The sequence below is a fragment of the Molossus molossus genome, unplaced genomic scaffold, assembly GCF_014108415.1.
Source record: "Molossus molossus isolate mMolMol1 unplaced genomic scaffold, mMolMol1.p scaffold_m16_p_10, whole genome shotgun sequence".
Lineage (NCBI taxonomy): Eukaryota > Metazoa > Chordata > Mammalia > Chiroptera > Molossidae > Molossus > Molossus molossus.
In genome coordinates this window covers 107,593,449-107,615,042 of record NW_023425345.1, presented here as the reverse complement: position 1 = coordinate 107,615,042, position 21,594 = coordinate 107,593,449, and the positions used below count along the sequence as shown (strand labels likewise).

Sequence of the window (21,594 nt, the reverse complement as noted above, 5' to 3'; positions counted from 1 at the left end):
AGATTGCACAGTCCCTGCTGGGTCGCACAGGCCTCTCTGGTGTTTCAGCACCTGGAAAATCCTGGTGGTACCTAGATCATACTGTCCCTGCTGGGTCGCACAGGCCTCTCTGATGCCCCTGCACCCTGCAGTTCCTGAGGGCGGGCAACTGGATTGCACCAGTCTCTCTCAGGCTCTGGCTTCCCACTGCTCTTGTGGGCTACAGGACTGCACAGGCCTCTGTGGATCCCCAGATCCCACTGTTGGTGGCTGGGGAGTGCTGCTGCTCCATGGGGCTCAACTCCTGCTCAGCTTTTGCTGTAGTTTTTGGTGATGGGTCTCAGCTGCTGGTCTGTGCTTCTGTTGCCTGGGGATAAATGTCTGCTCTCCAGCCTCTGTTGCTGGGGAGATATTTGGGCTCTGATCAGGCTGCTACTGTGGGGGATGGTGCTGGGCTCCGGGCTGTTTGTGGCTTCTGTGAATGGCACCTTGGCAGCTCCACTACTGTGCACAGGTCTGTGTTGACACAGAGTGTCCACTGGTCAGATGGTGCCAGGTGTGCTGGTGGCTCAGGTTGCTGGGCCCTAGCCACTCCCATTGCCTCCACCCAGGGAAGACCCGGGATCTTCCAAAATGGTGGGACCTCCCCGTGGCTCAGGGAGAAGCACCCTGAAGGGGTACTAACCGCATAGCCGGCTGCTCTGTCCACAGCACAGGGACCTTCTGCTCCGCGGCTCTGCACTGCTCGGGTTTGGTCGTCCACCTTCACGTCCACTCACACTCTCTCACACACTCACTCACTCTCTCACACACTCACCCTCTCTTCAGTCCTGCCCTCCACCATCTTCCTCAGCTCAGTGCTTTTGTATTAAAGTCCTGTGGGTGCCCCTGCACAGCGGGTCACAGAGGTGCATTAGGGAACAGAGAATGGGATTTTACTGATCAACTTCCATGAGGTGGTGTGCAAAAATGACTCTTAACTCCCAGTATCTAATCTCTCTATGACTACAGTATTAGACATTCTAGCTGGACACATGGCTTCCCAGCTAAAAACTACAGTTCCTAGTCTTTCTGACATTTGGTCTGGCCCTGGCCCCAGAATCTCCCCGACAAGATGCACAGAGGTGATGATGCAGATGCAAACAAGGGGCCATCTCCTCTTCCTCAGGTCTCCTTTCCCGTGGCCAGCCGTCTCTGACAACATCGAAGGACATTTACATGTTGAGAATATTCAGAGTAATGAGGTAGAAATAGTCTGGGTTCTTGTGTTACCTGCTGCAATGATTCAACAGGGATGGCAGATCCTGAAGGCTTGAGCTGAGGTGAAAGGGATGATGCTAAGGACCCAGATTCTTCCCATGTTTTTTGTTTTTTTTGTACTGATGGCCTTGGTGCTATCATCTGTGGACTATTTGTGGGTGTCACGTGGTGTATAAGCCGTCTGCTTTGGGCGTGTCTGTCACTGCAGCCTAGCAGCTTCCTAACTGATACAGTGGGCTTTGTATTGTTAACTTAATCACTAGGCATTTTCAATAAATATATGTTTCTGTATGAAAAATTTCCAACTTACTTTAGTGTTATAAGAAAAAGTCTCTTTACATAATCTAAAGTCATAATTTTAACCCTTTGTACCTTCCTTCCAAGGGGTTGATAACATTATTCTCCTCTCTCTCTTTCTTTCTCTCTCTCTCTCTTTCTCTCTCTCTTTCTTTCTTTCTTACCATTTAGTCCAGGCAAACTCTCTCTCTCTCTCTCTCTCTCTCTCTCTCTGTGTGTGTGTGTGTGTGTGTGTGTGTATCCTTCCCTTTATTTCCTACTATGCATCTCAGACCAGGCTGTAACATCTAACAAGACTTTGCTAAATTTCCAGGATAACAAAATGTATACAATGAATAATGTACAACTTGTTACTAGATGTGGTTCTTCTCAAATCCTCAGGCATCAACTCGTCTCTGAGGGTCCCCTGAAGGAAGTCTCATGGTGGAGCCCCAAGTGTCCCTCCTGTGGCAGAGGTTCCCTCCTCTCCTACCCTGCACCTAGGATCACGTCAGCTCTGTACTGCGGGCCCAGGAGACTTTGGGTTGTGTTCCAGACTGAAACTCCCCTTGAAGAGTCCACTTCTGGTCTCAGCATCTTCTCTTCCCAGGGGATGGGAACCAAGATGACCGGCACTCCCTGTAACAGAGAAATAATTCTCTCCCCAGGCCCAGAGGACAAAGCCAACCAGGGGACAGAAGTACGAGCGGGGCTCTCACCTTGCTGAAATTGGATTAACTTTCCAGTTTTACAGATGAGTAGATGAGAATCAGAGGTTTAAACAACTTCTCCTAAGTCACATGGCTTCTTAGCTCCAGAACCAGAATCTGAAGCCAGTGTTCACATGAGGGGCTTCCAAATGCCAGCCCGTGACTGGCCCCAAGCCCGCTGTCCAGACCGTTAGAGAGTTTGCTAAAGTACAGGTAAGTTCCGCATCCTGTTTGGGTGGTATCTTTTAAGTTGTTTTGGGGTGAGTCTTAAGGATTTAAATTTTATTTATTTTTTAATCCTCACTTGAGGATATTTTTTCATTCATCTTCAGATAGAGTGGGAGAGAGGGAGGGAGGGGGGGAGAGAGAGAGAGACGGAGAGAGAGAGAGAGAGAGACATGGATGTGAGAGCAACACATCTATTGAAAGCCTCCCACAGGACCCTGATGGCCACAGCTGGGGACTGAACTGCAACCGAGGTACGTGCCCTAGACCAGATCAAACCCGATGCTCACTGCTGGGCCAAACCTGCCAAGGTTTTACATTTTATTTTGAATAAACTACCCAGGTGATTTCAACACACAGTAACTGTGCCGCACAGGATGTGTTGGTCTTAGACCCTTTACAGTCTTTTGCCCACTTACCCTCCTTCCCCCATACAAAATGAATGATTCAAAATAAGAGGTATACATCTCAAATGAAAATAAAACTCAGTACTTGTTGAGGCAATGCTTTGGAGATTGGCTGTATGAATAAATTCCACTTTAGCTATATCCACGGAAGTTTGCAGGGTGTCTTCCATGAATACTGCCATTACTACTTGTTGAGGAGGCCTTGTGAACAGGCCTCATAGGGAGTATCGTGGAGCATAACCATGTTCTCAGATCCCCCGAGACACCTGTGAAGGAGACCAAGTTACATGTGTTAAACAATTCAAGGTGGATGAGGAGCAGCGAGAAGTGGAGCATTACAGGCAGCAGGAGAAGCAGAGAAGGCGTCACAGCGGAGATGATGCTTGAGTTTCGTCGGGAAGAGCATGTGGGCCTGTCAGGCTGGAGGCAGAGTAAAGACGCAGGTACCTGCTTCTGTACTGTCTGCAACAGGTACTACTTTCCTGAGCCACTAAAAATATAAGCTGGAATTAAACAGAAACTCTAAGACTGTCTCGTATGTACCCGTCTACAAGTGTGTGAGTGGGGGAGGCCTAACTGGATGCTCTCGGCCAAGAAGCCAGGGTGAGGTCAGGCCAGGGAGGCGGTGAGAAGCATCGCTAAGGTGACAAGGAGGGCCGAGCCACATTCGGAGACCCGGAGGAGCAGGCTGGCCGTGCTGGACACATTCCGGGGGACGGGAAAGTGGAGGCTGGTCTCTGTGGCGACGGGGATGGTCATGGTCCAGGAGGGCTCTCACGATGAACTGATGACCGGTGACAGCTTTCCTAAACTCTGGGTCCAATGACATGTTCTTCCCTGCCCTCTGGGATGGTTTTGGAACTAAAATGTTTATTTTATTCTCCTTTGAAAACAAACTTTACATCATTGATCTGCCTCTCAAAAATGTTTGTGCGAGATTCCTGTTTCTGAGCCAGTGCATATGACTCAGATGGTGTGCATTTCACAATTCCCTCAACGTAATTCACATAAAAAATAAAAATATCTCATACTGGGCCAGCTCTGTTTAAACCAACTGTCTTGTATCACTAATATGTAGCTGGATTGATTCATAGTGTACATCTTCAAAGACCTGGATAATCATCTTTGTTTGCAAATTCCTTATTAAAGTAGAGATAAATGTTATCATAAATTGAACTTTTATATTATGAACTAAGTTTTGTCTTTAAAATTAATTTCCAGAATATGGGATAGCATGATTGCAAGGGCTGCGTGGCACGTTCCCAGCTGGACAAGGTTCGGGCTTTTTTTTTATCCCTTTTATTTAAGCAAGATGATAAACACTTAATAAGAACATGGAACCAGTGGAAATCTTCCAGGAGAGAATAACATTCTACCAGCGGAATTCCACCTCAGATGCCGTGTTGGAAAGAAGCCCTGTCTCCGCTCCTTTCGCCTTTTGATGATGGCTTTAAAAACTGTGAAAACAGAGAAAGCCAAGTGTGTGGTCCTTGGCAATTTCATAATAGTCTGTGCAGGAGACAGAGGAAAAAATGATTAGCTTTTTCTTTACGATGACAGAAAACAGTTGCAATTCAAAAGTGCCAAACGTTCTGCAGCCCTCCCTTTTGGCAAATTGTTGGGCAATCACTTCTTCCAGGTGGTGTTTTCAATAAAGACCTTGGAAAGTCACGCCCCCAGAGATGTCCTGGGGCAAAGCCCTTGTCTACGCAACCACATAGAATTAGCTAGAGCAGGGTTAGAGGAAAATACTGGATTTTTCTTTAGGAAAATCTGCTTCTGATTTCCCAGAGTGTGTTCAAAGACTATGCCTTTGACTAATGAGCATATAAACTTACCCCTGCGTTTTTCAAATGTAATAATGATTATTGTTTAATTTATCAGGTCCATTATAACTGAATATCTCTCCATAGACAATCTGTTGTTCCAAAATATATACTTTTCTTTAATGTTTTTTATTGATGTTTTAGAGAGAGAGGAAGAGAGAGGGAGAGAGATAGAAACACTGATGAGAGAGAGGAGCATTAACGTCAATTGGCCGCCTCCTGCATGCCCCCTACCAGGGATCGAGCCCACAACCTGGGCATGTGCCCTGCCTGGGAATCGAACCAGTGACCTCTTGGTACGTAGGCTGACGCTCAACCACTGAGCCACACCAGCTGCGCAACCAAAATATATATGTTTTAATTCCTCATCTCAGGATATGTTTACATTGATGTTTGAGAGAGAGAGAAAGAGAGGGAAAGAGACAGAGAGAGAGAGAGAGAGAGAGAGAGAGACATTGACGTGAGAGAGAAACATCTATCGATCGATCGGCTGCCACGTGCCCCCTGCCTGAGAATAGAACCCACAGCCTTTCGGTGTAGAAGATGATGCTTCGAACAAGTGAGCCGCCAGGCCAGGGCCAAAAGAGTTTTAATTAGCTAATTACCTTGTTTATGTCAAGCAACTGTTTCGACTTTTTAAAAACCTTTCCCGTGATGGGATTTTATTCTGGCATTTTGGTGGCTATTCGATCAGCCCGGCCTGGAGCTCTTCCGCAGGGCCGGCCCTAGGCGCTCCGCGCAGCCCCCGCCTACCGGAGGGCACGTGTGCAGACCCCGTGAGGGGCGGACCGGTGCCTGTTGGGTGGGGACGCTGCCTACGGGGCCGGCCCAGAGCTCCTTTCTGAGCACAGCGCTGGGCCTGGGCAGCCATCCAGAGCCTCGCAGCCCCCGCCCAGGGAGGGCAGACGTGAGACAGCGCCACCACCTGATGGCAGACATTAAGCAGAGCTGTGCACAAGGTCCTCTGCACAGGTTTGGTATTTTAACCACTTTGGGCTGTTTGCATGGTCATCCGACACATCCAAAGCCTGCTGCGTGCCTGCCCGCAGGGTCTGAGCCGCACGCAGGTCCACCGGAACGACCCGTGACGTGCCCATGTCCTCAGGTCGTGGACCCCGGCTGTCTGTCAGCCTCACCACAGACAAGGCCTTTCTCTGCTGCAGAATTCACAGCTGTTTACCCCTTTTGGTGTCTAAAAGAAGAAGACTTCAAAAAAATTGGGCTTTTTTTTTACACTTAATTTTTTTTAAACATATTTATTGTTGAAAGTATTACAGATGTCCTCCTTTCCCCCCCATTGATACCCCCTCCCGGCTCCCGTCCCCCACCTTCCCCACACTGCTGTCTGTGTCCTTTGGTTATACATATATGCACATAAGTTCTTTGCTTTTTCTCTTCCCAATCTCCCCAAACCCTTCCCCCTGAGGTTTCAACCCCAGTTTTTCTAAGACTCCTCAGGGTGGAAATAATTACTGGAAGTGAATTTTGCTTAACTGTTTACTTTGGGTGCCTGTTACCTGAAATTCTCATTCTTTGCACCTTCACAATTTGATAATTTGAAAAACTTCTCAGTAGTCCTAGTAATTGGGCTGATGGTTGCTCCGTAGCCTCTCCGGGACCTGACACTCCTCACATGTCCAGACTTTGACTTCTCTTGCCCTGATGGACAAGAAGCAAGTGTGGTGACCAGGGTCTAATGAAGAAAGCCACACACAGCAGCTTGTTTAGATAAGGGCAGTGCTGTTGACCCGGAGGCCAGTCCTCGGCGCCACCCAGGGCCACTGAGAACGGTGCAGAAACCTAGGTCCAGTGCCTGATGCTTCAAAAAGCCAAACTCAAAATGTCAGTTTGGAGTAGAAAAAGATTTCTGGTTGACAAGGTGCCAACCAAGAAGATGGGAGACTTAGTGGTGCCCCAAACCCATTTTGCTTGCTGGACCGGGCCAAGGGTTTACAGGGCTTAGGGGACACTGTGTGGAAGCGCTGGGGGACAGGTTCTAACTGGAGGACCTTGGAGCTTGGCCAAGTATGGTAAAGGGGCGTCAGCACCGGATCTTTCTGGACAACGGACCCTTGGCTTCTGCAAGGGTTCTGGCATTCGAGTTCCGGTCATGTCCTGGGGCTTTGGTTCCGTAGGGTGAGGGTGAGACTGGTTCCCTGTGCAGCAGGAGGTCAAAGTTCTCTCCAAAGCGCACTCTTCTGCTGCGTGACTTGTGGTTTTGGTCCATTGTCTCTGAGAAGCAGCTCAGTATCTCGTCGAACGGGACAGGACCGTTTGGAGCTGGTCCTGCTGTTACAGAACTGCTGTTAAAGTCCTAGGCAGCTGCGCACCTCCGAAGAGATGACCGTGGCAGGAGTAGTCACCCAAGACCAAGGCTGTGAAGAAAGCAGCAAATCTGTTCCTTGCCGCTCTCCTGGGAGGGCGACTGAGGGAATGAGGGGTGACTCTCTGGAGGGGTACGCTGCTGTGGGCAGGCGCGCTGTGGCCTCAGCTGACGTGGCGAGGGCAGGATGGTCCGTACAGCACAGCCTGGAGCACAGGTGCACTGTCTTTGGGAAGGAGTCTTTTCATTTACCAAATACTCTGCTTTCAGTTAAAGTTTACAGACCTTGCCCTCGGCAAAGTCCGTCTTCATCCCAGCAACTCGAGGACACGTTTCGGTCTTTGGAACGTTGACTTTTCCTTGCTGTACCTGCCTTACTCCAGCTAGTCTTAAAGTAACGGACATATTCTGCTTCAGGCTCCTCCTGCACCTCTGTAGCTCCGAACCGTCCTTGTAAGAAGGCACCACAAACGCACGCGGGCTTGAGTTCCCACCAGCCCCGAGTGTTCAGGGTCCCAGCCAGACATCCGGACAAATCACACCACCGCCCTTTCCCACACTATTTCCTTCAAATAAAATGCACTGAAAATAAACATCAAAGGCAAGATTAGAAGTTGAAAGGTAATAAGAAAAGGCTAAAAGTGCATGTTTGGAATAAGAGACATACATTTTGCCTGCTGCGGTAAGAGAGCTAGTGTATGGGTTCACTACTATACACAGGCACATCAGAACTCTTTTTCTTTAATCCCCAGATTTTTAATTTTTATTATTTTTAAATCCTCACTGAGGATATGCTTATTGATTTTAGAGAGGGGGGGAGGAGAAGGAGAGAGAGAGAAACATTGATGTGAGAGAGAATATCAATTGGTTGTCTTCTGTATGTGCCCAACCAGGGATCAAGCATGTGCCTCGACTGGGAATCGAACCTGCAACCTTTCAGTATGCAGGCTGATGCTCCAACCAGCTGAGTCATACCAGCCAGGGTTCCCAGTTTCTTTAAATAACCTCTTAACTATTTCACCCTTTTGGCACCACTGCACCCCAAAAATGCCACAGGGCTCTGACGGCCACATTTGTGAAGTCAAGGAGTCTCACCTGTTACCCGGGCAGGAGGGGTACTCCTGACAAGGGGGCAGTGGCCAGTGACGGTCACCAGCACAGACGCATAGCCCGAGGCTTCAGAGGTCACTGGATATGCAATCTTCCCAGTGTGAACAAGGTTCTGGTCAGGGCCATGCTCCCCAACAATCTAACTGAGATCAGGGTCTCGTTTATGGGGACTCCTGGAGCAAGACCCGGTGCTTTCCTCTGGGTGACTCACTTGCCTTCCAGAAGTGTCTGACCCAGCATGCTCTGCTTTTCTTCTCCCATCAGAATTTGCTCCCAGAACAACCGCAATCATGTACTTTTAAAGTTACAGGTTGCCCGAAAAACAGTAAGAACATAGAGTTAAGAGAAAAAGTCTAAAACGGTGTTTTTGACCATTACATTGGAATGGTGCAAATGATTTGAAGCAGACTAAGGGTGGCATGAGGCGTATCTCTGGCCCCTCCAATTTGTTTCCTGAAATCCACTGAGCAGTGTATTCCTTGCTCTGCACATGAGTAAGTGCAGAGCTACCCAGTCCTCTGGCTTCTTTCTGAGCAAAGTTCGAGCGTGGCTGGGGATGGAGAAAGCCACTGACACAGACCCTGACACAGGATGTAGCCTTGTGGATGCAGTGTGTCAGGTTTTCCAGCCTAACCCATGTACCCTCCCACCCCAGTCTCCTGTCTCTAGAGCGCCTCGCCCTGCTGCTCTTGGAAAAGGGTTCCTTTTTCAGTCACCCTAGTCAGGATGATAATTTTACCCCAAATCATTTTTTATTTTATAAAATAGTTCTATAAAACTGTTGGTTTTACATTATAGTGTCTAGCACTTTTTTTTTTTTTTGGTTTCCAAGGCAGAAACTGTTGACTCTTTTAGATTTGATGTTAAATTGCACTCTATTCTCATGTTTTAATGGGGGATAAACCCATGATCAGTTCTAATGACCTGTATTATATAAATTACAGTCTAACTTGCAGTGAACACAATTTTAAATGAGTGTAAACTGCGAATGTGAATTCGTCCCTTTCGAGCCCAGGGGGGAGGCACAAGAGCCACTGCTCGGTTTTCGGGGGCGCGGGGGAGTCTGCTCTGGCGCCCGAGGTGTGCGCCGTGGCCGCGGCCGCAGTGACCCTTCCACGCGCCGGCGGAAGGCGTGAGGACAACGCGGAAAGCGACTCCTGCCGTAATTCGAATGCGCGGACTTGTTTTTCCGTGGGCCAGGTGAACACATTTTTTATTTTTATTTGTCCAGGATATCTTTAATTGTAGTGTGATTCCTTCCTCTGTGCGTTAGAAACTCCAGACATTCAGAAACAGCAACTTACGTCAAATCCTTGGTTTTGGTATCTCGAGGCTTCTCCCCCATCAAAGTATGGGCCGCACTGGGACCCCGCGGGGCGCAGAGCCCAGGGCTGGGGCCCTCGGGACCCCGCAAGGGAGCGCAGAGCTGGGGCAGGGCTGCGGACTGGAGCGGCCACCTGGGCGTCCCCTCCTGCCGCCTCCAGCCAGGCGGCCCTGCCCGGTCCAGCCACTCCGAGCCGGGCCCAGCCGCTCGCTTACTGCACTCCGCCGAGGGCGGAGGGGGTCCGCGCGCCCAGGCCGGTGTCCTAGCCGCGCCCAGGCCCGGGCACAGTTTGGACCTGTGGAAGCTGTTCTTTCTCTGCTCTACACCGTCAGTGCACAGTTTGGGCTGAAACTCTTGGCTGAACCGATGAGCTCTAGAGCCGTGCGAACATGACGGGTCATCTCCGCTGAGAGCTGCTGAAGGAGGAGCAGCGGCCCCGGGTGGCACCTGCTGTCCCAGAACCGCGCCAGCGCTGCGCTGTCGGCCAGGCTGCAGTCTGCCCGAGGCCTGTGCCGAGTCGTGGGCTCGCTGAAGCGGAGTTTTCTAGTAACCAAGGATGTTTTCAGGTGTTTCTGTTGAAGCGGCAGTGTCTGACAGCTGTCCACAAAGTCCATAAACATGCTTGTTCTCAGGAGCCATTTTTGATTGTTCTACAAACTGTACACAAGATTATGTACAGCTTCAGCCCTGGCCGGTTTGGCTCAGCGGTTAGAGCATCAGCCTGCGGTCCCGAGAGACCCGGGTTCGGTTCCCGCTAAGGGCACGTACCTTGGTTGCAGTTTGTCCCCGGCCCTGGTTGGTCGTGCGGGTGGCAGCCACTCGATGTGTCCCTTTCACATCGATGTTTCTCTCTCTCTCTCTCTCTCCCTCCCACTCTACCTGAACAAAAAATGTCCTCTGGTGAGGATAAAAAAAAAAAAAAAAAAAAAAAAAAAAGATTATGTACAGCTTCGATCATAGCCAGGAGGTGAAATAATAAAGGAGGAAAATGTTAGGTTAGCTTTTATACTTAGAACCAAGACTCCATCATCGTCATCATTAGCATCTTCAGTAACTTACATTGATCATCTCTCTATTATAGAAATTTGGCCTAATCTAAGAAAACATAAATGATTTTGTTGCCTCTAATTGTTGCCAAGAAGTTTGTCAGTTAATAAAACTCACAAGCCTGGCAGGATTCATTTTAAATCTTCAAGCCATCATTAGTTTTTTTTAATGGATGCTAAAACCAAGCAAAATGGATCGCTATTACTCGTTTGATTTTGAATACTCCACCTGTTGGCGCCAGGTCAGACCCGTGGCACCGTCTCCCTGACACCGTCTCCCTGACACCGTCTCCCTGACACGTACTTCGTCGTGTACCGGACCCTCCGGGAGGGGTGCCAGGAGCCCTGCCCCCGAGCTTTACGCTCCCTCGGGCAGCGTTCTTTCCCGGGAAACCTGACCCTGACGGCTGCTCTGCCCAGCGGTGCAGCTGCTGCTGACCGCTGTGTATGCGGAGCCCTGGAGCACGTGAGGACAGGGATTCAAAGCTAGCCCAAGGGTGGAGGACAAACCACTTGTGGTCTGTGTGGCACCAACCTCCACCCAGTTAGCAGAGATGCAGGTCAACGTGCCAGACAAGTCTCTGGGGGCCCCAGTTGGGCACTTGGATTCCCGAGAGGAGGGACCCTGGGGCACAGGTGATCAGGAAACACGCTGTGGTCCAGGGTCAGTGGCTACCTACTGGCCAGCATGGAAACATTTCGGGATGTTAACACCTGGCACGGCCATCCTCGGCCTACTGACGGCCCGGGCAGCCCCGCATCAAGCCCGTCGCAATCACTACTTTATTTCTGGCATCGATCCTGGAAAGGGCATTTTGGGGGCTTAAATTTGCTAACTGCTAAGCTACAGTGCTGGGAGGCACGCTAAGCCAATTCTGATTTTGGGTTATTTGTAGGGTCTCCCCAGTGACGAGGACTGATGTGATGGTCACTTTTCTGAGCTGTGTTTAGGCTCAGGCAGGAAGAATGTGCAACCAAAGAAAACATTCAGGTCTTTGACTTTCCATCGGACAGTCTTTAAAAGCAGATTCTAGGATTTCACCACACATGTGCTTCTTACCTTTGCTAACGCGGACTTTGCTTTGAGAAAATGACCGCAGCATTGCAGAATTCATGAGAACCAGAGGCTGGACCCCCTGGGAGGCCACCTGCTCTCCCGCAGAAGGGACATCTCTTTCCGTCCATGTCCAGGCGATGACGGCAGTTGCATCCTGGCACACAGGCTGGATTTGCCTGGTTTGGGGAGTGTGCGACCCCTTTGGGTTTTCTGTTTAACTTCACAGTGGAATCTTGAGTTGATCTAAATCTGAAACTTTATTAAAAAATAAGCTGAGGGAAAATTCCGCCTGGAGATTTCAGGGGCCAAGGGACAGAGAGAGAAAGGGCTTCTTGTTTCAGCTTCTCTGCGACTCAGCCGAGCTCCTGAGTAAGTGACTCAATTTCTCTTTGCTTTGCTTTTCCATTTGTAAAACATAATGATACTACCTCACATAATAATAATATCTAATGATACCTAGGGCTGTGCCTGTGTAATGAATCTTTCTCCTCTGGAGAAATGAGCTATCAAAATACAATATATAATTAAGTACTACATTGTTTTGGATTTTCACTAATGTGCCAAGTTCAGTTACTTATATTTTTGGCCTCGTTCTGAAAGACATCATTTGGTTTCCACCATCGCCTGACTGGGCGGCCTGCGATGCCCACAGTAAGCACATGCCGAGCAAACCCCACTGCCTGGGTCCCTGCCTCCCATCCCGCTAGGCAACTGCTGGAGGCGGCCATTCAGCTCCATTCTTACTTTATGTTTTATTTTTGGCCTTGTCACATCAGATACACATTTCAAGAAATCACCTAAAGATCTGTTTCACCATTGAAGTGACATTCTTAGCTGGGCTGCAGTCCAGGGGGACGTGGAGAACAACCAGTCATTCCTGGTTGACTGTCACCTTGCAAAACTTGTGCCTGGGTCGAGCCCTCAGCCCCTGAGTATTGTTAGAGATGATGATGATGAATTGCAGTGTACCAGCGTGTTCTGATACTCTTTGCAACTGCACATATAGACGGGAGTTACTCCCCCCCCCCCACTGGAATAGGGCCTCCCCTGGGATGAGATATGATGGCTGCTCAACAATGCATAGGACACTCCACACAGCCGAGGCCTGGACAGGAGGGGTGCGCTTCATCCACCTGAGATCACCTAAGATCACCTTGGGCTTCCTGGCTGAGTCACACTGAGCTGGGGAGAGGTTAAGTTATTTATGTCTCCCGGAAAGCCAACCCATTCTGTTTAGTGCTGGCTCATAGTCACTTGCTAAATCATTCTGACCCCAGATCACACGCTCATGGCAGTGCTTCTGAAGAGTGGCCAGCTGTCTACACCGGCTGGCGGGGGAGGCAGGCAGCGAGGAGAGGAGACCTTGGCCAGGAGTCATGGTGACTGACTCCTGCAGCATCACTGGACCTGGGAATGGCCCCGGACAGTAAGACAGAAGATTGTCCAGTTCTTCCTACCACTGCAAACTATGTCCTCTGACGCCAGAGACACTTCCCACAGCTTCACCGACTCCAGCCTATGCTGTGCTGTGCAGATTTACTCACAGGCGCCACCCTGGCTCAAAACCACAAAACAAATAAAAAAAACCAGAAACGTGTCTCTTTCTTGAACCACAATTTCATTAGCAAAAACAGCTTCTGCTTTAGGCAAAAGAAGAACTAAATTTACACAGTAGATACACCTTTTCTGGATCAGTGTTAATTTAGGGAAAAGCAAAGCTGGTGACCACGTGTGCACCCCCTCCTGGTTGCCCAGAGCCATGGGACCATGTCCGTGGTTAGAAGAGCGAGGTCACCACCACACACCAGGCCCCAGGGGTAGGGGCAGCAATACCCACAGGAAACTCTAGCTCCAATGCATGCAGACCGCACACTGATAACCTAGCTGTGCACCTTGAGGAACTAGAGAAAAAAGAGGAAGTTAAACTTAAACCAGCAGCAGAAAAAAAAAAAAAAAAGGATGAAAGCAGAGATAAATAAAAAAGAAAATAGAAAAACAATAGGAAAAATCAATGGAACCAAAAGTAGTTTTTTTGGGAGGATCAACAAGGTCATAGACCTTAGCTAGGCTGATGAAAGCGAAGGAGGTTCACTAGACTTCCTGTGGTAATCGTTTCTCAACATACATGTTAAACTGCTATGTTGTACACCTGAAACTAGTATGTCAATTATGTTTCAATAAAGTTTTTCTAGTACTCACATCAAAAAAGGGAAAAAAACAGGTGAAATTAATATATTTTGTTTAACCCAATGTATTAAAAATAGTGTCATTTCACTATGTAATCACTATTACAAATTATTATATAAAAATACTAATGCTGCCTGGTTGGTGTGGCTCAGTGGTTGACCCATGCACCAAAACATCGCTGATTCGATTCCTGGTCAGGGCATATGCCCAGGTTGTGGACCAAATCCCCAGTGGAGGGCATGCAGGAGGAAGCCAAATGATGTTCTCTCTCATTTATGTTTCTATCTCTCTCTCCCTTCCTTTCTCTCTAAAATCAATAAAGAAAAAAAATTAAAAATTAAAATAATAGCCCTGGCCGGTTTGGCTCAGCTGTTAGAGCGTTGGCCTGTGGACCAGAGAGTCCCGGGTTCTGTTCCTACTGAGGGCACGTGCCTTGGTTGCTTGTGGGTTGTCCCTGGATCTGGTTGGGGTCCTGTGGGTGGCAGCCACTTAATGTGTCTCTCTCACATCGATGTTTCTCTCTCTCTCTTCCTCTCTCTCCCCTGCTCTATCTGAAGATAAATGCAAAAAAAAAAAAAAAAAAAAAATGTCCTCAGGTGAGGATAAAAAATATTTTTTAAATATACTTGCCCTATAAAAAAAGAGGGTATCATTGGCCATGGGGACTTATTGCTTCATCATAGGGGCTCAGTGGTGCCAGGCCCATGTCTTCACTCACCAGAAACTGTCTTCGCTGACAGGGGCTACTGGAGACTCCAAGGTCATTGCTGGGAGGCTGTGGGGTCAAATACAATAGCATGTTTTCCATTTCCAAACAAGGAATCACAAGACCTCAGGTGGTCTCGGTGGTAAAGAGCAAGGTGGGCCTGGGCGGAGGGTGGAGGCCGCCCCAGGCTCAGCAGTCAGGTGGCACCGTCTGCTGGGATGACAGCTACGGAAGGTTGTCTAACCAGAGTCTTGCCGCATGGTTGGCTGGGGCCTCTGTCGCCTTCCCATCCGGAGTCACTCCCTGAGCCCAGCGTCCCGTCTTCTCCAGATGCAGGGTTTGGGGTGTTGTACCCACGTATCATGTCCTGTGACTGTTCCGATTCTCCGCTGAAAACTCCGCTTCCTGACTAGCTCCAAAGTAGGTACTTACTTTCCTGGCTCTGAATCATTTCACCATAGACACATGTGCTTCTATTAAGACATTTATAAGGAAGGTTTAGGCACCACTAAGATGTTTCTTCTGCGTCACGAGGCTTCAGAGACATGACCAGGTGCATGGCCTGGGCAGCTTCCCTGAGGTGGTGAGCAAAGGCCCAGCACTACCGCGGGCCTGGGCCGCCCCGCCCAGCCGGCCTGGTGACCTCTCCGTAGACGGAGCCCATGGGCAGGACTGGGCGCTCAGCCACTCATCAGGATCAGGGGCCTCTACATGGAGGATGCTGGAGACTGTGTTGACTGACTGCCTCAATAAAAAGTGAGAAGTTTTGCCTGGCCGGTGTGACTCAGTGGTTGAGTGTCGACCCTGCACCAAGAGGTCACCGGTTCAATTCCTGGTCAGGGCACATGCTCAGGTTGTGGGCCTGATCCCCAGTGGGGGGCATGCAGGAGGCGGCCAGTCCATGTTCTCTCTCATCCATGTTTCTATCCCTCTCCCTTCCTCTCTCTCTAAACAATAAAGAAAAAAAAAATTTTAAGTGAAAACTTTTAGGTACACATTGTCATATATAAAAACAGCCGAGAATGTCAACACACCCTAGGAAACACAGTCAGTAGTATTCTAACAGCTATGGCGGGGCCAGGTGGGTGCAAGGCGTGGGGACCACTTCACAAGTTGGATACTGTCTGATCACTGTGCTCTACACCTGAAACCAATGTAGCATTGTAAGTCACCTGTAATGAAGAAATTAAACATGTTCAAGGAAGCGTTTTCTCTCTCTGCCCCTTCATAGGAGAGGGGGGCATATGTAATAAAAATTTGTTTTTATAATGACATCATGACCATGATGGTAACAATTTTTATAACATCATGACCATGATAATAATAACTTTTTCAGTATAATAGTGGAGAAACTAAGAGAACTCAATGCCCTGATTTATTTATATGAGTTTGTATTATATCAAAACCCTGATCTTTGGTTCCTTCCTACACCGGGCACAGCCACTCCTGGACAAGCATTAAGGAGCCCAGGAATCTGACCTCCAAGCACATGTTCAACCTCAGCTTCTGGGAACTTCCGAAGAGCCCTCCCCAGCAGCACCCCCTTGCCCGCCTCTGCTCTCCACGCTCTGCTGCCCCGACGGCGCCCTCCTTCTGTGTCCTCCCCGTGCTTCAGAATCATTCTGCCAGCTCAGAGGCCCCGAGGACAGGCGGGGTGCGTTCACGCCAAGGGCTCAGCAAGAACCTGGCCCATAGTAAGTGCCCCACACGAGTCCCTCTCTCCTCGCAGTCGCTGTGGCCAGTGACATTGCGCAGTGAGCGGGATTCACGCAGAATAATGAATCGTTCACGCATAGTCTTGTTTCTCTGTACTCAGAATAACTTTTGTGGTTCTAAAGTAATCATGTCTAGAGACTACCAGCAAAAAAAAAAAAAATCATTCATTAGGTAGATAGAATGTATTTTGTGGATTCTTTTATTTTCTGTTTTTAAGTAATCTTTTTTTTTTATCCTTGTGTGAGGACATTTTACCAGTTTTTGTTCAGCTAGAGTGAGAGGGAGAGAGGGGAAGAGAGAGAGAGGGGAAGAGAGAGAGAGAGAGAGAGAGAGAGAGAGAGAGAGAGAGACATCATGTGAGCCCTGGCGGGTTTGGCTCAGCGGTTAGAGCGTCGGCCTGTGGTCCAGAGAGACCCGGGTTCGGTTCCCGCTAAGGGCATGTACCTCGGTTGCAATTCGTCCCCGGCCCTGGTTGGTCGTGTGGGTGGCAGCCACTCGATGTGTCCCTTTCACGTCAATGTTTCTCTCTCTCTCTCACTCTCACTCTATCTGAACAAAAAGTGGAAAAATGTCCTCGGGTGAGGATTAAAAAAAAAGAAAGAAACATCATGTGAAGGGACACATCAAGTGGCTGCCTCCCTCACGACCCAACTGGGGCCGGAGACAAACCGCAACCGAAGTACATGCCCTTGGAGGGAACCGAACCCCAGTCTTTCTGGACCGCAGGTCAACGCTCTAACCACTGAGCCCAACTGGCCAGGGCTCTTTAAGTAATTTTTATTTTTTGAAATTTTCTGGGCTTTAGAAATAGTTCTCCCCTGTGCATTTCTGTTGTGACTGGCTGAGCGCAACGGATCTTCACGCCCAGGCCCCGGGCCCCTTGCGCGGCAGCCACGAGGCTGGAGCGGGTCTTAGAGTTCTTCGCAGCTTAACCCTGGAGACCCCAGATGGAAGGAAACGTAATTTCGAACATTCTCTTGCAATACATTTTCATGGGTTTAGATCCTTTATGTACACTTTAAATTACTTTGATAGGTTACTATAAATACGCTTGCCGTCAGGACGCGCCGGAACGCGAGGACGACCGTGAGGCTGTGCTCCCCTGGCCGCGCGGCCTGGCACAGGCTCTGGGCACACGGCGGGGCGGGGCAGCTGAGGGCAGACGTTCCGCGGAGGCCGCTTTTGCTCCAGTTTGAGAAAGGACTGAGTGGACCAGGTTTCAGCAAGACAGACTTGTTCTACAAAACGAAACAAAGTCTAGAACGTGGCAGAGAAACCAGGAGCTAAGTTCTAGAAAACGAGGGAAAATGCCGCCAGTACTAATCTCTGTCTCCCTCTCTCTCTTTTCTTTCTTTAGTTAAGTGAAGGGAGGAATGAGGCCAGGGGTTTGCTTCCCCGAGAAGCACTGCTCATAGGCCTGAGAGCGTGGAAGAGTCTCCCTGACTGTTTTCCTGGTGGGAATTCAACCCTGAATGTAAGAACTGAAACTCCTCTCTACTTTCTGAGGTCACCAAGAACTACTGTGCAAATGGCTAGGTCCCTGGCCATTTTCAAATAATTGTTTGTCTTTCTAACAACAGCCCCATAAATCAGAACACTGGGTGTCCTTAGGCACTGGAATTGGGTACGAGTTTTTTCATCATTGATGATCACTCAGAAGCAACCAGCAGGGTCAGATGACTAAATCAGTCACAGTAGGGTGACTGGAAAATCTGAGCCTGACCTGGGAGGTCACCGAGGCCCCTGTGTCCCTTTACAGCCCTGCCTTTGTCTTCACTTCCATGCTTCCAGCAGGTCGCTGCCTCACGGGTGAGGGCTGACCTGCCCACCATGCGGCCGCGTGCACGGACGCCCGGAGCCGGCCTGCTTTGGGAGGGAGCCGTCATTTGCTTGTGTTTTTTTTTTTTTTTAGGTAAAGAAGCATCTGATTTTTGTGAGATGGTAATACAGTGAATGTGAAAGTAGAAGATTTAGTCCAGTCACTGGGGCTGTTTTTTTAAGTGTATTTTTAAGATGCTTGAAAGTGATTTCTTTTCCTCAAGTGAATGAGTTGATATTTTTGGTTTATTCTTTTGAGGTTATGGAGATAAACCTAACACTGCCCCTTGTATTTGAATGTGGTTACTAGTGGTTGTCCTTATGTAACATGAGTTATCACCAAACTATATACAGAAAAATACCTATTTTCACTTACATCATTATTTGTGATATTTCCTCCCTATTTCATGAAATCCATCTGTCAGTGAAAAAACATGTTTCATTTGAGAAATGTACAAGAAAGTGTTTTTATGACTAACTTCTACTCTTCCTGGTTGAGTTGATGTGAAACATTTCCCTGCGGTTTGTACTCAGCCATTTCTTCGTTTGGAAAATGTCAGCATGAAGTTCAAGGACTTTGGGATAGGGTCTGCTCCTCTCGGTACTAGCTGGGCAATTTGGCTTTGCTGGGGCCGGGTTTCCTTCACCCACGAGGTGGGAAGGGCACTCTCCACCATGCAGGGCCCTGATGGGGTGTACACGCGGCGTGTGCAGAGCCCCAGGGCAGAGCCTGATGGACAACCCCAGCAGGCGGCCCGCGTGTACTGACACCCAGAGCTCACAGTGATGTCCACACACCGTGCTGTCACCTCAGCGGGGAAGCGCTGGTGGCACGAATACCTTTTTCATTGTCCTCCACCATAACTCACTGGGCTGTTTTTATCTGGGAACAAAAGGCAGACACTGAGCTCTCCTTGCTTTGAAGCACAAACCAAGTACTGTGATTTTAACAAAGTTGGGGTGTCTTGTAAATCGAATATTAAAGTAATGATTCCTTATGATTTGGGTCATGAAATTCAATGACCTGTTGTTGACTTCAAGGCTGTGCTGTAATGTCATTGTTCAGATGAATGTGAAAGCTGTTCCCTCTGTGTTCTGACTCATTTGGAACTGCAATTATTTCTGTTTCCAAAGGAATTTCTGCAAATAACCAGGCAGCCTTTCTGCATGTGCTGATAAAAGTGAAGTCACCACAGAATGTCAACAGTGGTAACCTTTCAGCATCCTCATCATGTTTGTGTTTGGTGTTCTCTCGGTGGCGGCCTCCCTGGCGCTGTCGGCAGGAGTGAGCGTTCGCCTCTGAGCTTCGTGCAGCGACTCCGCCTGCCAGGCCCAGCCAGCAGCCCGGCACAGACGCCACAGCAACAACGTGGACCAGCAGCCCTTCGCATCGTGGTGGCGTGACAGTAAGCACGACCGCTGTCATGAGCGGGCGGGGCCTGAGCGACCCCACTCAGGCTCCGTGGGGATTGGGTCTCCTCCTCGAGGGTCTTCTCAGATGGAGGCGTATGTTCAGAATAGGAGACGTTTGGCCTCTATCTGAGCCTGGGAAATAGATGAGGATTTGAGGGGGATGTGACCTCGGGGGGTGGGGCAGAAGCAGAGGCCCACCAGGCTGGAGACTCCAGGGGTGGGGTCGGGCAGGGCCGGAAAGAGGACTACAGAGAGCTCCTGGGAGAGGCCGGGGCAGTTCCCGAAAGGCTCCCTGTGCCATAGAAAGAATCGCCATTGAATGTGAGATGCGCACTTACTGTAGACACTGAGCACCGCCGGGCTCTCTGTTGTGGGGAAGAGGTCACTGTAGTGGTGCAGACACTAGCTCTGTCCCTCGCCGTCACCTGCATGGCTCCTGGTGGATGAGAGGAACTGGTTAGAGCAGACATTCAACAGGACAATGCCTCAGGGGCGCACTGATCTCAGAAGGTGTTCACGTCCCTATTTAAAAAATAATTCAATGTTAAAACTTTTGACAAGAATCCTCTCTAAATCCTTTGAAATCTAACTCATGGGACTTGTAAGTTATTAGATTTAGTATATTGAGAATTCATTAGCTAATTTCAATAAGTTGTTCAATATCTTTAAAGTTTTAATACGTTTATAGTTTTAAAAAGATTGAAGGATTGATTATTGGTTGATTTTGCTCTCACCATGGGAGCTGATCTGTTCCTCATCTGTGCAGAAGAAGCCACACAGAGTACCTAGAAGGCTCGTTTGGGTGAGAGAGAGCTTCCAGAAGTATTTGATTTAAGAACAGAGAGTCGAACAAACAATAACTTCTCCAAGGCTCACAGCCCCATGTCTGCGGTCCGCGGCAGGCTGGGGAGGGAGCTCTGGATGCTGCCCTGAAAGCTCATCCCTCCTGCGCTGGGGACCTCAGGGCCAGCTCAGGTGGCTTTCCTGGCAGGGTTAAGTGTGTTTGAAGACATGGCATGTGTGTCAGTAAGTTGATTGCTTAATGGACAGATGAACATCTCACCCAGTTTTCCCTGTATTTGGAAGTAGTTGGTGACCTGATTCCATCTTAAATGACAGCATCAAAATCAAGACCAAGTTTACACAGTGACTGAATTGACTGCCCAGACCCCAGCCTTCTAAGTGGTCCTGTTGTGCAGCGTCATTTACGGGCGTTGACTGGCGGCGTTGCCGTGGACAGATGCCTTGTGATATGTCACCAGAACCTTCTTAAAGGACTCATTTTCCCTGTAAAGGAACAAGAAAAAGATTGAATCTCTGATCACTCCTCCCAAATGGTGAGTTGGAAAGGGTCCTGAGCTTGTGATCAGAATAGGCCCGAGTGTCGGCCTCAGGTTCCTAAGGCAGTGAAGTCCCGGGGGCTGTGGGCTGGGCCCTGGCTGGCACCTGGGGCATGACAGCTCCGCCCAGACGCCTTCTCACGTAGTGCTTACTTCTGCGTGAACTGGACAGACGGAGACGAACCAGGTTAAAATACAAAATACAGATTCATATAATAAATGAATTTTAAAAAATTAAATAAAACAGCAGATAGTCATTTTGAGCACTCTCTAATGCCAGGCACACGTTAAGCTCCTCACACCTGTCATCTCATTTAACCTTCACCATGACCCACAGGGCAGGCGCTGGCTGAGGCCCCCTCCGGTCACAGGTGGGTGTGCGGTGGTGGTGGAGGGACAATAAAAGTCTCAATAGACAGTCATCTGATTCCAAATCTAGAGGGACATGACACCGGCTTTTACCAGGGTTGTTTTACTTCTTCAAACTTCCTCCAAGAACATATATTTTCCTGGGGTAATGAAGTAATAAGATAGTGAGCACTGAAGACATTAACGTTTCTAATCCTTCTTCAGGTTTACTATTCTGACAAATACTTCAAGATTTTCTTTCTTTCTTCTTTCTTTCTTTCTTTCTTTCTTTCTTTCTTTCTTTCTTTCTTTCTTTCTTCTTCTTTATTGCTTTTAGAGAGAGTGGAAGGGAGAGGGAGAGAGAGAGAAACATTGATGAGAGAGAACATTGATTGGCCACCTCCTGCATGCCACCACCCCTGGGGATCTGGCCCACAACCTGATCCTGTGCCCTGACTGAGAATCAAACCAATGACCTCTTGGTGAATGGGTAGAAGCTCAACCACTGAGCCACACTGGCCAG

The 21,594-nt window shown here is 48.9% G+C and overlaps 1 pseudogene; it reads right to left on the bottom strand.

Moving 5' to 3' along the window:
• The window catches only part of LOC118623852, a 123,123-nt pseudogene extending 115,712 nt beyond the window's left edge, over positions 1-7,411 (bottom strand).
• Between the last annotated feature and the right edge of the window lie 14,183 nt (positions 7,412-21,594).